The 19,046-nt window shown below is 39.2% G+C and overlaps 1 pseudogene; it reads left to right on the forward strand.

The window, feature by feature from the left end:
- The first annotated feature begins 404 nt into the window (after positions 1-404).
- Positions 405-18,594, forward strand: LOC135117565 (F-actin-uncapping protein LRRC16A-like; annotated as a pseudogene).
- The last annotated feature ends 452 nt before the right edge of the window (positions 18,595-19,046 follow it).

Here is a 19,046-nt window from a genome sequence, read left to right on the forward strand (position 1 = left end):
AAAAACATTTTCATTTTATAGGTGGTATAGAAACCCATATGAATATCCGTAAATTCGTTTTGATTTTATCGTCAAGAGACAAACGCGATGAATAAAGAGAGTGTTAAGTTTTTGTATTCTTTGTATCAATAATAACAAGTAAAAACATGTTGCACCCGCGTCGACCCAAATAAGTTAGGAATAGGGCAGAAAGGATATTTAATCTGCGTCTTCATACACATCTTTCATGGTTGACTACAATAAGTTGACTGAATGATACAATTTTATTGTGGTTAAAACTATAACTTCACAAAATGTTGTGTGCATTTTTGGTCTCTCAACACTGAGCACCCCATTTCTACATAGTCTATGTCTATTGCGTGAAAAATTTTGATGTGTCTGTGGTTCGTTACCCTACCTTCCCATTGAAATGGTGTGTTGTGGTGGTTTTAGGTCAATAATCCTGATAACTATTTATTATTTTATTGAAATGTACTGTTCAAATGTGTTAATGTTGTATTAATTATATTTTGTTTCTTTTTGTGATGTGTTGTGCCTATTATGGATGTATTGTGCGTTGAAAATATTTACATTTTGTGGGAGTAATGACACTGAAGAAAATCGCGAAAATGTCAACAAAATCTCATATTTCTACGGAATTGAGTGGTTCGTGCTTATTCAATTATTAATTCTTTGGTAAAACGTGTACTAATGTTAAAATAAATATTATTTCTCAGTTCACATGTGTCAATATAAAGCTCTGTGTACATATTTAATTCATGAATTTTGTTTTATTTATTTTACAGACAGTATAAGCAATGTACTGGGGAAAAATGTTAAAATTCTTTACAAGTCCCTCATACGCATGGAATCAAGAGGTGATAAAGTGGACAACAAGGTCTTGGTAAGAGAACAATCCAATTAAAAATCTGGTTTGCAATTTCAAGTTAATTAATGAGTTCAGTAATTATTACGGATTGCGACAAAGTCTTTCGCCTTCTTTAATTTTTCAACTAACTTAAAATGAAGAACTCCATCCTTGATTATAGTATGATTAAATGGCAAATTTTCGAATACAGATCCATCATTAAAAAAACCTTTTCTTCTTTCTGTGTCTCAAATAATAAAACCACCAGTTTAATTTAAATGTACACAGTACCTACTATTTACAAAAAAATGAACCATAATAATGGTCACACTTTTAACATGTTAATTAACATTATTCAGACCTCATAATTAATTATTATGAGAAGTAGTGAAAACATTGAGCTCATTATATGTTTATCATCTCTATTTCAGTATAGTTTTTGTTGATGTTGATAAGGCAGACACAATAGCATGACTCATGTAGGTGTGCCTGTCTCTATGTGCACAGCTGTGTGTGTGTTCCTGTAGGTTCATGCACACAATCTCAATAAACCATGATGGTCAATTTTAGACACAATGACTAAACCAATTTGTTCATTCATTGGCTTTATTATTTTCATTGACACAAATTCTGACAAAGAGTTAAACACAATCCTGGATATGCCTAGCTCTATATTTCTAGTGTCAGATCAAATATGTAGGAGGAAGGATTTTGATATGCTAGATATTTGTATGTAATGTTTTATTTCAGGTGGTAACAGCATACAGAATATTTATAACTACAGCTAAAGTTCCAACAAGGGTAAGTTAAACAAGTAACATTAGAACTCATTCAGATCTATCAATTTATTTGCTTATTAGGAAAAAAAATCAAACAAGGATTCTATCGTTTGCTATCAATGTTTTTATCTGAAGCTGAGTCAGATGGTTAGTATAATGATAAAGATTTCACAAGTTTTAAATAGAAATTATCTTTTAGATAAGATAACCAATACTTCTCAGGAGGTGCAAAATTTACCCATAACAGTTGCCCAAAATGTCTAATAAAAGACTAGATATTATCAGCTGAAATTTAACTGCTCATTAGTGAAAATGATTACACAATTCAATTATCTATCATAATCTGACTTATTTTTAGCTTTTGATCTGACTACTGTTGTAAGGACTGAAAATGTGGGACATACATTAGAATAGTAGTCCATGCAAGTAGTTTTTGTACACTTTGTACACACGCTAAGCACTAAACTGGATTTACATAATTATTTCAATGAATGTTCCAAATAAGTGTGTACCAATACCAATACCTAGTCTAGTTTGCAATAGACTAGGCTTAAGTGTGGTTATCATCAGCTAAGGATTGTAAGGAGTTTGCCAATGGTATAAACCTTTTGCTTTATGTCAGGTGGACAATGGATTTCACTTGATGGAAATAGAAGCCCTTGAGAGTAAAAGGCAAATCACCTGTCAATAACACTCATCCATGAACACAAGCCAGTATCCATACTCATAGGTAAGTTTTTATTATCTGTACTATAACTATAAAGCATATATTACAAAAAATTAAATGTTATACATTTATCAAGAAAAGCTTTACACTACCTTTTATCCAGATTCACAGAGTAGTTTCCACAGGATGTAGGTGAAACTGCTAGAATAGGCTAGTTATTAATATATAACTTAAGTCATTGACCTATTTTTGAAGCTAGTGCATAGTTACAGCTCCACTTTGTTTCATAAATATTATCATTACAAATCAGGGTTATTACTCAGCATAGCTAACCAGGGCTGTTACTAATCAAGTTAATTATATTATCAGTTAACCTACTTTTTCTAGCCATTACTAACCAGGAATATGATGATATTTTTCTGGGTACCAAGAATTTATCTGTCACAAAATATATTTATAAAGCCATCTAATCAGCAACATTCAAATACTATTAAGTATTAAAATACAGACTCGCCACGTATGGGATATACAAATGAAATAGCAGGATTTAGATGCTCTATAAGTCTAAAGACTCTGTCTTGAATGCATATTATAAGAAAGCGATTCGAAAGCTGTATCAAGTTCGCTATTTCAATACAAACAGACTAACATTTCGAAGATCCGTTTGGATAGGTTTTATTTTGTTTAAGTACTCATCAACTCAACAGTTACTTATTCACGTCTCTGACGTCTTAAATGCGCCTAGGAGATTTATAGCCGCCATTGTATGTTAATGAATAGCTCTCAAGCAACACTCGGCAAAACAACTATCATTAAATTATAATGATTACGTCCGATTTTCCGTTAGTTAATGTATAATTAGTTTCATCCTTGAATTAATAAACATTTTCTTGCCCACTTGTCTAACTGCCCTTTCGGATAATAATAGGTTTTCATTCGAATTGGCGTGCGTTAAATGAGTTCTTAATTAATTTATGTAATGTGTAGCACGTTATTAGAACTAATAATGCTATCAACATCATAGTTAATTATAATTTTTCATAAGGCAAAGTGCGCATTGGGTACTTAAACTAGTAAACATGATTTTCATCAGCTGCTGTTAGGGAAATTGTTTTCATATTATTCAAAGTTCATCAGTTTATATCACGTCAATAAAACGGTTCTTATCAAAGTCCGTTCTACTGCAGAGAATCTCTGATTTCGAAACGCCGATTTTTCTGTCCGATCCAGGAACATATTTCCTCATGCCAAGTTATCGCGCCTGGCAATACGATTAAACCAGTTTAGTAGGAATGGATTATCTAAATATTTCAGGATGTATACCGAATTGTTATCGATAATCCAATGCCAGTGAGAGATGGAGCTAAAGCTACTTCCCGTTTATCTTATTGGATGCTGGATGATGCTGTATTATCGCGTATTTCGCTGTTACATCTATTTACAATGTTACATCTCAACATTTCTTTTCAGGTGAGGAAGGGACCGCCGAAGGAGTTATAAACGTACTACATGCATTAGTCGCAGCCTTTGACGATTTATTCCCAAATGTAGCCGTCATTGACATTATATCCAAGGTTCGTATAAAGTATTATTATATGTAGGTACAAAAGCGCCTGGTGTTGATTCATGCGAACTGAATTAGCACGACAATAAACACTAATTTCTCTAATTGTCGCGCCTGTTAATATATTTATTAGGATAAAAGTAATCGTCCTGTATGAATCATCAAGTCATACTCGTGCTAAATGAAATATTCACTAACCACTAACTCGATAAGGAGACATGACGCTTGATGCTTGAATATTCAGCACTATTTTCCTTGTATTAAAAATTTGTGGTCATACAATGTCGATGTAACTTATAAAGCGTTAATTAGTCATTTTGATAGCGTTAACTATAACTATTTAGTGCGATAACGCTTGTATGAATTCGGAATTAAATAGAATTTACCTCGTTCTAAATTCGAAGTTATCATACCTAACATGTACAACATCATGTAAACTTGTACAACGAAAAAAGGAAGATTATTTTTATTGCCTTGGTACTCCGTACTGGGCGCACTAAATCTTTTCCTGATTTTCTCAATGAATCAAACAAGCACACTTGACAAAAATCGTAAAGAATATAAACCAATAATAAGAATAAAGTTTGCTTTAAAAAATTGCGTGCCAACCTGACCGTGACCCAAAGTTTATCTTCAGGTCACGGTCGCATACTCAAACATGTTCGCCGTTGGTACATTTTTAAATGTTTTAAAGGCCTGATGATTACTGAATCTTTTTCGTGACAGCCAATTCACCATAGATACTTACTCCACAGGTAAATCTACCGTATCCAATGCCTCAAGTGAGCGGCACTCGGAAGCACTCGACATGCGGTGATTTCTCCAATCAATACGCAGCTATGTGTGATCTCTGCCAAACGCCCTTCAGGTAACTCATTCATATGTACAACAGCATAGAGGTTTGATTATAAAACCATAAACAAGGATTTCCTTGAGGAAACAGTTAACTTTAGGTACCAACATAGTCTTTTCGATAAGTTTGTGGTTTTACCTTTATCCTCATTAAGTAAAAGTAATACTGCCTGTTTGTTTCCTTTCACGGTTAAACTAATTGATTTGTGATAAATTGCTATATAAATAATTTTCAAACGTAAGGAAAAATGGGAGAATGAAGAAGTATGTCCCATGCAAAGTATTTAAATGACAAGTAGGTATTCATACATTTATTCAAAGTATTATTTGTACCATTAACACTAAATAAGAAATAAGCGTTATATACTGTAGTGGGTCACGAATAGAATGAATTGGAACCGGATATAATATAAATGAAGGAGGAAGAATGCATTCTGCATACATAGAGGTCATTTTAATCTAGTTCAATTGTATTGTAGGTCTATGCTAGACATTGCCGTCTAATCTTTTATTTAGGAGACCTATTTTATTGTGAATGGGCACTATGAGCTACTGAAGGATAATGGAAGCTTATTAGCGCTCTGTTCGTAACTAGAGGAGTCTTTTGTCAATAAAGCCATATAAAACCCTGATATTATTAAAACAAATTTCTAATTCGGAACCGTAGTTTAAACCCCAAATTTTTTTCTTAAAATAACTGTAAACTTGTTACTGAAAATTCATAGTAAACAGTTGTTTTAAGAACTAGGGACTAAATCTATTTTTAGCTTATAAGTGCAAATAGTTAACCAAAACTGAGTGTAAAGTGTATTCTATGAGTTATTGTCCTAAAATAGCCTTGAGGTTTTGTTGTGTTCTGTACATACTGTTACCGTGTAAAGTTCAGGATTGTAGTTGCTAACCAATTGTTTTGTTTCAGAGCTGAAGTGGCGTGGGATATTGATACGATATATCTGGCACACGATATTCGAATGTTACATCTAAAGGATTTTGATCATTTAGATCAAAGGTATACAAAATTTTACTTTTTATGACCAAGTGAAAGATAAAAGATAGAAATCGAAGCAGTACTTGTCTCTGAAATCGGCAGCTGATTTAATTACACTTTTATTAAAATCTATCAATTCTTTCATAAAGCACTTATCGATTACCTCTACACAAACTTGCTTCCCAGACTTTTGAGTTATACTTACAAAGTCTCGGATGAAAATTAATTAATGTCTCAATCAATTATTATGCTGAATTATTTAACTTATATTAAACAACTAAGAGTTCACGAAATTATTCTTCTCACATCTATTAAAATATTGTAAAGGTACCTTAACAAAACAATAACATACACGATATTTTCCAGGGACCTAATCCCTCTAGTAATGGCGCTACAACACAACACGTGGTTCAACGGCGTTTGCGGCGACGGCGTACGCGCGAGCGGCGAGGCGTGGGAGAGCGTGTGTCGCGTCGTGCGCTCGCGTCTCCTGCCCCGCGCGCCTGTCGTGGCGAGCCGCGGCGTTACGCCACGACCACGCAGCACGTCTGGGACATGCCTTAGCGAGAGCTCGCCACTCGCCTGCAATGCATACCATTGACTTCTCGCAGAACCATATTGAGGACAAAGGTGACATTTCTTACAGTATTCAACTCGATGATGTGGTGTCGTGACGTAGTTCTCGCCTCTCACACACCGCTTCGGCCCGGTTTGTACATGTTTTCTGCTCAGCGTATCGACAAAACATTGAAAATGGTGGTTCTACGAATTGAAATGTATGTCAATTGGTTTTCAATATTCCGGCAAGTTACTTGATATTACCGAATAACAGATATCCAAACAGTAATATTTTCCAAAACAATTTGACCACATACATAACAGTCTTAATAATGTATGATGTCGCTTTCATCGTCCATGATTCACGTAGTTATATTCATTGAATATTTATGACATCACATTATTGTTTTTGTTTATAGGTGCTATTAGTATACTGAGCGGTCTCGCGAACAATATGGACGGGATGAGACATATTGCGTTGTCGCAATGTGGCCTTACCGGCAAGACTGTGATGCATCTTGCGACCATGCTCAATGACAACCCCAGCCATCTGTCTACGCTCTCACATCTTGACCTATCCTATAATAACTTGAAGGATGACGTACACGTAAGTTAACCAACTATCTAAATAAAATAAATTTTGATAAAATTAAGAAATTTTTGTTGGTTTTCACCCACAAGCTCTGACGCTACTGAACCGATTCTAAGAATCATTGACCGATGCGAAACTAGACTATCCCCGAGTAAAATAGGCTATATTTTGTCCAGGTGAAACTGGGAAACATCTAGTCTAAAGTATAGACATTTCTTAAAACATTCATAATATTTGTTTCAGAATCTATACAACTTCCTCGCACAACCGAATGTGTTAACGCATTTAAACTTGACAAACACGGAAACTACGTTAGAAAACGTAAGTAATAAAGTAAGTGGTGAACTTCAGTACATGGAAACGTATCCAGTGCTCAGATTATTTAGCTATCCTCTCTTTCTGACTATTGGTTTCTTCTTACTAACAAACAATGCGAAGTTTAACTCTTTATTGCACGAAAGTTCTATGGACTGAAGTAGAAAGATTTTTGGAGATCATATCATATCTGTTATAGAAATTTAAGCATATGAAACCTAGCTAAATAAAGATCAAGGACGTATAATCAACAAAGAAAGACATAATATTGGAATTACAGCATGAGGTTTTATATAATTCTGGTCTGGTCAATTTTCTGATACATTAACAAATAACTGGACATACAGATATATTTGTTTTTGGTGGGATATCATCAAATGGCAAATGACAGCCTGACGAAGTGTCAGATTCTTACGGAATAAATACCACCATGTTCCTTCTTAAAACCTTTATGGACCAGAACCTCGGTAACTTTTTGAACAATCCCGCAGCTCCAACATACAGATCTACTTCACAATTCATTCATGATTAAATATTTAATTATTCTCAGAGATTTTTGTTATTGTTCTCATTTTCATTTCATATCTAATATTACTGTTATGGACCATGTGATTAATTCGGGCATTATTTATAATGCCCGAGCATTATGAATAATGCCCAGCTTCATCGGGCCAAGTGATTAATAACTATCTTAGCTTCATTATTTATCACATTGCACGGGCATTATTATATTGCTACATGGCAGTTGGGCAATTTGATAATAAAGCTATATTTTACGCGGTGCGAGGGCGGGGAGGAAGTACGCATGGCGTAACACGCTTTCACCTATCAGAGACCGCCAAAAGTTATGTACCTACCTCAAAATGCCATCATAGTGGCAGTTGTTCTAATAAATAAATTCTGTTACTTGCTATATATTTTATGATTATTGATTTAAATTGTATGTTCTATTTTAATAATATTTTTTCATTTGACTTTTATTAAGAGAAGTTAATTATGCTAAATAATGAGTATGATTGCTTACACTTTATTTTATTTTGTTTTATAATAATAAATCATTTCTATAAAACAAAGATATGTTGTAAACTTGTTGTTTTAAAATTTAATTATATTTTATGTTATATTTTAATATGACTTCAATTTTCAAAACTTTTAAATGCAACTGCCTCGTTGGTCTAGCTGTCGCAAGTGCGGCTGCTGAGGGTTCGATTCCAAGTCGGACCGAAATCGCTTTGTGGGTTTTAGAAGACTTTCACAAAGCAGCCCGGAGCCTGGAAGCTGGTGATTGATACACCTGTGCATCGGAGAGCACGTAAATGTCGGTCCTGCGTGCGCCTGATCTCTCTCCGGTCGTGTCGGATTACCGTCCCATCGGGCTATGAGAGTGAAGGAATAGTGAGTGCACCTGTGTCTGCGCAAGTGCTCGTGCACTATAATATGTCCTGCGTAGTTGTCTAATCTCCTTACATGAGAACAGCCGCCGTAGCCGATAATCGGCTAGGAGGACATCAAATGCAAAACTAGTGGATTTTTAAGGCAGACGTCCTTCATAATTAATCCAAATCATGGGGCTGATTATTTAAGTGGTTTAATATTTAGTTTATTTAAAGTTAAATGGTTATAACAATAAAAATAAATCAATTAAATATGTTAGTATTACTTTGCCCGAAAGGTCACGGGCAATATGTATAGTGCCCGGTCAATTTGATTATTTGAATAAATATTATCAAATTGCACTCTCATATTGGGCATTTTCATAATGACCGGGCATTATGTATACTGCCCAATTTATCACTTGGTCCATAACATTACTATTGTTATGTCATGACAATTTGTGTACTACTAAAGTACCTATATATAAATAAAATGTGTATTCAGATGTGGGGCCCTTCTCCGTGGTTGTGCCGCCCGGCTGGCCACTCTGTCAGTGGCACGCAACCCGTGGTCGGCGGCCCGACGCGCGAGGACCCGCCGCCCTCGTTCCGACAGTTCTTCACCGCTTGCCTAGCATTGACTGAGCTGGATTTCTCCTACTGCAAGATGCCACCAGATGCACTCAAGTAAGTTTAACCACTTCACTGTCCACGATGCAGACACAATAGTTAAACAATTGGTGTGTCCCACATATGACTCATGGGACAGGGAAGTTATTAAAGTGCACGCCAAAATTGATGGCGGCTCGCAGTTAACTTTCGGGTATCTGGTACCCGCAGATTACCTAAAATTATTTCTGCGCAGCAAATCGCGCGATGTTCCGAGCCGCCATTTAATTATAAATTCAAAAGTTTTTGCGGTTTGTATATTGATGTTTATTGCTCTTTAACAAGAAAGTGGCTAAACGATTGTTGCGAAATTTGGTATGAATACATGCCATCATTTGTTGTAAAGGAATTCCATCGGAAATAACTTCGGTCTTTTATAAATGCGAAAGTTAGTCGATTTGTTCATTTATGCTGTGCTGAAGCCGCTGAACGGTCAACTGATCTTTATTATCCATCTCGATTTCCTATTGCATATAACACAAAATTCAATAGGACTTCCGAATTCCGTAACAACATACCAATTGTTAAAATACTTGATTTATCACCTAGTCGGTTATGTAATCGATTGTAATACTATCGAACAATTCCGACAAACATAACTCGATATTAAAACAAACGTTACGTTACACTATGTCACACGTCGAAAATTTTGCTTTTAATTGTTGTCGAGAAGTATTTGTAAACACGGACGGAAAACGATGAATTGTTTGAGGAAAATTATTTAAAAGAGTAAGTGTTATGTAGCCAGTTGGTTGTCCGTATCGAGATTTCGAGAAGAAAGGTGTGATAGTGATGTGGTTGATTTTAACACTTAATTTATAATTTTTCTCAAAAGTTTTTTTTATTTTATTAAAGAATAAGGTTTTGAATTCGGTAATAACACATTACAGTAAGAATGTTATTTGCCAACTCTGCCGTTTGCAGTTTTAATTGTAGGTATATTATTTTTATCATTGATTCGTTTCTTGTTTAAAAATACTACTTATTTATTTACTTATAATTATTTATTTTCTACTGTGTTGTAAGTTGTAATTATCAATAGTACAATTGCAATATTAAATTGCATTAAGCTGATTGAATCATTAAAATACTAACATAAATTACCAAACATGCCAATTTACTTTAGACCAATGCCAAAATATTTGCAACACTTTCTAGTAGTTAATACTGTTTTATGATCCTCTTTACCTCATAAAAACCAATCATCATATTCGAATAATAAAGTCTTAAGTTTCGTTTTGCTGATTTGCAACAGACCCTTATAACAGGATCTTAATAAATTCGATAAGGTCTTAAATACGTTATCTTGACTCGCGAATTTCGATGCGTGCGATTGAATATGTCTGGGGTGCTGTCCTGGTCTTAATAAATTCGATAAGGGCTTAACTACGTCATTGTGATTTGCCAATTTAGCTCTTATAAAGATTCGTTCGTTCTGCTTTATAAAGATCTTGCGAAGCAACTTGCTGACACAAAGCGACCGTAACTTGAAGTGCTTTTACTTTGGCCAAAAGTTAGCATTGCCATCTAACGTGGTGGGCAGCGATGAGGAGTTTTGATGCAATTTTTACATAATATAAGATATAGTACATTATATGCAGCATATAGAATGCAGTCTTCGTCTTAATAAATTCAATAAAGGCTTAAGTACATCATAGTGATTTGCCAATTTCACTCTTAATAACAGGAGCTTACTGCTCGGATTGGCGTGCAACGAGAGTGCGACGGGGGTGCGGTTGAATCTGTCGGGAGTGCTGTAGGCTTAATAGTCTTAAAACATCATAATGATTTGCCAATTTGGTTCATAACAACAGGAGCTTACTGCTCGGTTTGGCGTGCAACGAGAGTGCAACGGGGTGCGGTTGAATCTGTCGGGAGTGCTGTCGTCGTCGCAGGCGGCTCATGTGCTCGAGTCCTGTATACACGGCGTTAGATGCTTGCAGTCGCTCGATTTGTCTGATAACAGTGAGTATTTCAATATGTATATTTTACTCTTTTCAAAAATACCCATTAAAGTAGCAAAGATATTCCATTTTTTTTTAAATTATTGTTCCATTTAAGTGGTACATTACAGTACATTATATAAGTCCCAATTTTATTGTAAACAATACTCTGTGCTCCGAAAACCAATTTCTATAATTCTTTAATGGTGATCTTCTGATGAGACACTTACACCCAAGTTCACCAACATCATAAAGACAGTTTAAAAAAGACTGTTTACTTTGAAAACTGAACCCAAATATTCATTAAAAACTTGTTGTCTTGTTCAAATTGGGTTTTGTTCTTTTCTAGGCATGGAGTTCGAATTATCCGGTATAGTGAGAGCGATTGGCAAAATCACTCCATAACACATTTATCTCTAAGTAAGCTCACGGGAAAGAGGTCGTATGCACCGCCTTTAATACAGGTATGTAAACCTTATTTATATGTGTATAAGGTTTATTTTCAATTGTAGAATAATTTGTTGAACATTTTGTTTTGTTGTAGGCTCTAGTCCACGTCCTTCAAGAACCCGACACTGCATTGACCTCTTTAGATCTCAGCGATTGTAAGCTAAAGGTAACGACATCATAATTTAAATACTGCTTATTTTATCATAACTTAAAAACACTATTGGTGCCATAGCGTTCCAATATCGCACTCTTCTTGTTTAAAAATTGCTGGTTGTCAGACTAGAATATTCTGAAGACTCCCAATTTTAGGTTATCAGTGATGCCACAAATAACCTACGTACTTCTTGAGTCCAAAACCTGTCAATTCTAAATTTGCTTTTCCGAAGTTAGTTCCTAGTGACTTCACCATAATTTAAATAAATGAACAAACAAAACACATTCAGATTCTTCTAACCTACAGACAGATATATTTATGTTGCTAGGGAGTTTGTTACGCCTCTTCCCAGCAAAGACAGGAAGTGGTGAAGGCTATTTGGGGGCTGACTTTTTTTTTCGAAAAGTGCTGTTTAGCAGCCAAGTTTGAATACATGATTTTTAGTTTCGATTGGCTAGCTTAGAAGAAACAGTGTTATTTACCGGGAACTGTAATAATAAGATCAATTTCTATAATTATTTTGTTTCCAGGGTGATCTATACGGCCTACTGAACGCCTTAGGAGGTGCAAGACGTCTCCGTTCGCTAGACGTAGGCGGCAACCTCGCAGGCGACGCCGGCGCACGACTGCTAGCTAAGGCGTTACAGTGCAACTGTACCCTACAGACCTTGTATATAGACAGGAATGCTTTCAGTTTGCAAGGTAGGGATTATTTTTGGATTACCTCTATAACATGTGTGTAAAGTTTAAAGTAATAAGTAAAGTGCCCAGATATTGCATTTTGAACCTTGAAGATATTTTCTTAAAGTTCATTTAGATAAATTGTATGTTATATATATTTGTTATACAGAGTCTAGCTAGCGTAAAAGAAAATATAATAATAATACTTGAACTGTGTAGAAAGTGGTTTGTGTTGACGCATGAGAATGGGACAGCAGTAATTATTCTAGGTTAATTTCACACATTCTAAAATCTTCTAATTATATATTTACTGCAGTTTAATATAAAAATTATATTGTTTATCCAGGATTGACAGACATAGCGACGGCACTCCGTCGGTCAGTCAGTGTTCGACGCGTGGAGTTCCCGGGTTGTGATGCGGCGGCCGGTGGTAGAGGCGCTAGCGAGCGAGTCGCCACTCTATGGAGGGATTTGCATGAACGGTAAGTGATTGTTATATAATAGCAAAATTCACTGTTGTGCAATTATTGTTCGAAATTATGACTTTCCATCGTGTGGGTTCAAGTCCAGTCATCGTCTGCCAGACGCTACATCAGCGTGAACAAGAGCGTATATTGCCGACCCAATTGATATATAATTCCCGCTCCGCGTACGTCTCACGAAGACGCGCGGCTCGGGAACACTGTGAATGTCAACACAACGTGCCCTTTCATACATTTTAAGGGTGCGTCTACACGGTGCAAGTAGCGACTCGCGTATATACCAAAGCAAAATACCACCCACGTGCTCTGTTGTGCGCACGGTTTCTACGCATGTTAACTTGCTCCAGCTACATGCTACATGCCCCTAAATTATGCGCGCTCGCGCCCGCCTCCACTCTGTTTCTGCAATAAAACTTGTTTGTATCAGGCTGGCCAGCAACTGCAGCGGCACAGACACCACGCTGCGGGCGATGGCGCTGGAGCGAGCGATGGCGGGGAGGCGAGGCGCCGCCTCGCCGCCACGCCGCCGCCGCGCTGCCGCCGCCGCCGCTGCCCGCCGCGCTCGAGCGAACCGCCGCCGCCGCATCATCTGTTGCACCAGTACCTGCAGGTTGGATCACTCTGTCACCGCGGGCGGAGGCGGCGGCCGCCGCGCTCGCCGCACTCGCCGCCGCTGCTGCCGCCGCCGCCGCTGCCCGCCGCGCTCGAGCGAGCCGCCGCCTCGCGTCATCGTTGCTCCAGTACCTGCAGGTGGTCACACTGTCACCGCGGGGCGGGAGGCGAGGCGGCCGCCGCGCTCATCCGCGCCGCCGCCGCGCGCTGCCGCCGCCGCCGCTGCCCGCCGCGCTCGAGCAGCCGCCGCCGCGCATCATCTGTTGCACCAGTACCTGCAGGTGGATCCACTGTCACGCGGGCGGGGCGAGGCCGCCGCGCCGCCGCACCGCCGCCGCCGCGCTGCCGCCGCCGCCGCTGCCGCCGCGCTCGAGCGAGCCGCCGCCGCCGCGCATCATCTGTTGCACCAGTACCTGCAGGTGGGTCACACTGTCACACGCGGGCGGAGGCAGAGCGCCGCCGCCGCGCTCGCACGCGCCGCCGCGCTGCCGCCGCCGCCGCTGCCCGCCGCGCTCGAGCGAGCCGCCGCCGCCGCGCATCATCTGTTGCACCAGTACCTGCAGGTAGGTCACACTGTCATCACGCGGCGGGGAGGCGAGGGCGGCCGCCGCTCGCCATACGCGCCGCCGCCGCTGCCGCCGCCGCTGCCCGCCGCGCTCGAGCGAGCCGCCGCCGCCGCGCATCATCTGTTGCACCACCTGCAGGTAGGTCACACTGTCACACGCGGGGCGGGAGGCGGGCGGCCGCCGCGCTCGCCGCACGCGCCGCCGCGCTGCCGCCGCCGCCGCTGCCCGCCGCGCTCGAGCGACCGCCGCCGCCGCGCATCATCTGTTGCACCAGTACCTGCAGGTAGGTCACACTGTCACACGCGGGGCGGGAGGCGAGGCGACATCTTATCAGGAGATAAGAATCGAAAAATACAATACATAATACTGCAATGGTTGCTATAGATTCTAAAAACAAACCTTTGACTTTGGCTTATTCTAAACTTTAGAATAAGTCAAAGGTTTATATTCATATAGACCTAACAGACCGGAACAGGGCAGGAGAAAGAAGAGACCTATCACAGGTGCTTAAAAACGTCAAGGTAATTGCGCGGTTCGAAAAATGGGTCTTATGGAGAACCGACAAGAAACTCCATAGACACTCTTGCAAAATGTTGATACAGTCTTATTTTTCATCGATTTTGTATAGTCATTAAAACTCCATATTCATTAATTTATTTATACTCTTTGCACAATGTACAATGGCAGACTTACCGCCTTAGGCGTTCTCTGCCAATCTACCTTGAGGCGGTGGTCCATGATTATCAATATGTTGACACAGCGATGCGGCGAGGTGTTCGCTGCGATGGGCGGCAGTGACCCAGCGGGGAGCTGGTCACGTTGCAGGCGGTGCGAGACGCCATGGCACCGTGCACCACTACCTGCAGGACTTGCTCAAGTAAGTACATATGCAAAACGTACAGGACAATTCTCTATCTGTAGACAAGTGCTAGGACATTCACAAAACCGATAGAAAATTATCTCTATATCTGTTTGTTGGATGAAACTAAAAATACATAATATATTAAATAAGGAAATATATATCGGTGTGTCGTTCACAATCACATTAAATCATATCATATACTTTTATTCTATGGCGAATTGTAAAAATAACCTAATCCATTCAGTGGTTTAACCACAGGAGTCATTTTCGTTTTATAATTTACAACATCGTGTGTAAAGCAGAGATAAATAGGAGTATCGTATGTTTTGATCAGTTGACATTTGTCAGTTTTCAAGGAGAATTTCAGTTGTTTGTATTACTGACTTTTATATGGTGTTCTAATTTTTACATTTTATTCCATTTACTTTGTTTGAAAAAAAAATTTTATTTTCACGTATTTTCTTTTATCTTTGTGTTAGTCGACATATATTTACCAGTATATTAGCATTTAATTTAATGTGATTATGAACGACACACCGATATAAAGAAGAAATAATGACGTCACAAGAATAACTGTGTTATATCGTTATTCATAAAAATTAAAATGAATAATAGTCATATAAAACATTCCGAGAATCATACGTAATCATAACAAAACATTCACAGAGTTTTGTTACTTTGTGAAAGTCGCAACATTACATGTACATGAGGTGTTAGAAATAATAATCTGTCTATAAAATAAAATTTTTAATACCAGTATATTATTGACATAGATACATAGGCCTCATCTAACTTGTGCTATATCATATTAATCTTTAATTAAAATGTGTTTATTAAGTAGTTTTGTTTCGGCATATGTAGTCAAGCAGTGGAGAGTTTAGCCTTGCTGGCTTGTGAAAACGTCGATCATATAGACAGCGAGCCGATGCCTAGCGCCGACGGAGACATACCCGATCTGCTCACTCCTATATCACATTCTGGGGTAAGTTTGTTCATTCATATTTACTTGAAAATATGTCTACACTAACATGAAAAGGGATTTTTTATTCGTTTGTAACCTAACGGCTTCGAAACTACTGAACCGATTTTTAAATTCTTTCATTGTTGGGAACTACATTATCGTCGAATAACACAGGCTATATTTTATGTAGGCAAGGGTACTAGTTTCCTTGGGACGCAAGTGAAACCATGGGAAAACAGCTTGTTTGAAATTTAGTCATATTGATTTAATGTCTTACAACATATTGAGAGTCCTTTGACACTGCCACTTAGATCCGGTAAAGTCCACAGTTAAATGTCTCAACTGAATAGAATAACTTTAAACTCGATCTCAAGTGTTTTATTTGATTAGGCCTTTGCAGACGCTTATGAATATAGTTGTAAAGTCCCTCAGAAAGATGGTGAAAGTGAACTATTCTTAATTAACATACTTGAATTGTCAATACTCATCATTTACTTACCTGAAGAGAATAAAACGCATGCTCCGTCTCAATAAAATGATTTTTCCATGTCCTATAGATGAGGCAAGGGTATTCCCAATATTGTGTGACTGTAGCTTTACAGGAAATGCAATCTTGAACGTTACTCTTTGAATGGCAATTGATGGCAATGATAAAAGCATGATGAATTGCAATTTTTTAATGTTAACATTTTTGTATCATCATCCTCATCCTCGAGCCTTTTCCCAAACTATGTTGGGGTGGCTTCCATTTTGTATATAAAATAAATATGTGTAGATAAGCTGTTTATTGTGCTTTACTTGAAATATCACATCAAACACAAAACAAATGTAAAATTTGTTGATCAATTCCACTGATTATGAATCATAATTCGTCGAACAAAACTATATTCTAACACTGATTTCACGCTACCCAGAAGTTGGATTACTTGAATTTGGTAAGAACGACAATTTCTTCATTATTAGAAATTATAATAATCATGTATGATGATGACAATGTACTTTAATTACGACATAGTAATCTTTATATGCTAATGTAGATAAGGTTGGTGAAGAAATTCATTGATAGCTGTGCTATTGTGCAGGTTCATTGTTTGACTTTAGTATGCTATTGTTGTTTACTTGGTGAAGTGTTGGACTGTTCATATAGCACACAATGTTTGACCTGTTTAGTGTACTGTTTAAATGTTTTCGTGTGAAGAGAAAAGTTACACCTGATATATTGAAGAAAGTAAGGATATATCTTATAGTTTTTATGGCAAATTCAATTTTATTTATACAGTAACTCCTACGAGATCACAAAATTATTATTTTTGTATAAGTAAAAATTATAATGTTTGTGTTTAGATATATTTCGACGGAAAAGTCATATGTATTTTGAGAGCAGTGTACCGATAAATTACTCTTTTATACTAAACCGAAAATACTTCCTTTGTCATCATTATATATATTAATTTGACCAACAAGTTGAATTTGACCTCTTTGATGCCGGTTCTTTTTCTAACAACTTGTTACTACAGGCGACACCGCTGGGATGTCGTCGTCGCGAGCGCGGGTGCCGCGCGTGCGTCCCAAGTCAGTGGCCGAGCAACAATGCAGCAACGAGATGCTCTCCTGCCGCCCTTGCGCCGAGGCCGCCGACGCACTGGCCGAACTGCCCGCACACACTGCGACACCTCGTCAAAGGTAACAACCTTTTGCTAGTCAGAAACTCTTTTGTATTTCAATTTGGTTGGCAACTTTGTTCCATATTTGAACACGTTCCATTTTAACACCAAGTGCAAGCTTTTGTACTTTTTGTTTTTATTCTGAAGCAAGCTGTTACCTTTTCCCATAATACACTTGTACGGTGTAGTTTCACGTTGCAGAGAGGTAACCTATTGTAGTTGTTATAGAAGTATCATCGCATGTTTGATTGTTCCACAGGTCGACCTAGACGAGCTAAGACAAGGGCGCCGACACGACCTATTACAGACCAGTCGCAGGATATCGATGAAGGTATAATGAAGAAAATTTTAGCATGTTTATTGTATACTCGCAGAAATACATGCTTATGCGTAATATTTGTATAAATATGCTAACACGTGAGAACAAAAAATGAGGTGAAATTAGTAGAACAACAATTCTGATAAAATTAGAAACAACAATTCTGATAAAATTAGAAACAACAATAGATAATTATAATGTGTTTAAAAACAAAATAATTCACTGATGACCAATTAAAGGTACTATATTCTACGCACATTATTGCAATTTTATACTGTTAAATACTTAACTTATTACAATTTTAAACTACGTTAATTTATCTCCATTCATACCTAAGTCACACCGCTATGGCGGCCAAGAAAATATCGCGCGCGCCGCGAGCCGGTGCGTTGTCGCTGGCAGTCGCGGGTGGAAACATCAACAAGATGCGCGCGGCTTCTCGCGGCGCCGCTGCCGGCAGCTGCCATTCCGGTGTGACTCGGGCCTTAAACCTTGTTCTTCGCTACATTTTTCGGGTATTACATAGAAAAACTCTCTAGGTCTGGAGGAGTTCTGGCGCACGTGCCGCACGCCGCCGGGCAGCGAGCGTCGCTGTCCGCGCGCACGCCGCTCGTCGCGCTCGCTGCCTCGCTCTCCTCGCTCGCCTCGCCCTCGCCGCTGCGCCACTCGCCACGCTGCAGCGCGACGACCTACCATGTACGTGACATACATACATAACACTCGCGTAGCTCTGGCGGCAGCGGGGCGTCGCTGTCGCGCGCACGCCGCTCACGTCGCGCTCGCTGCACTCGGCTCTCCTCGCTCGCCTCGCCCGCCGCTGCGCCACTCGCCCACGCTGCAGCGCGACGACACCATGTACGTGACATACATGCATAACACTCGCGTAGCTCTGGCGGCAGCAGGATCGCTTCGCTCACGCGCGCGCACGCCGCTCACGTCGCGCTCGCTGCACTCATCTCCTCGGCTCATACTCGCCCTCGCCGCTGCGCCACTCGCCCGCGCTGCAGCGCGACGACATCATGTGCGTGACATACATACATAACACTCGCGTGCTCTGGCGGCAGCGAGGGCGTCTTGTCCGCGCGCACGCCGCTCACGTCGCTCGCTGCGCTCATCTCCTCGCTCGCCTCGCCCTCGCCGCTGCGCCA

The sequence above is a fragment of the Helicoverpa armigera genome, chromosome 11, assembly GCF_030705265.1.
Source record: "Helicoverpa armigera isolate CAAS_96S chromosome 11, ASM3070526v1, whole genome shotgun sequence".
Lineage (NCBI taxonomy): Eukaryota > Metazoa > Arthropoda > Insecta > Lepidoptera > Noctuidae > Helicoverpa > Helicoverpa armigera.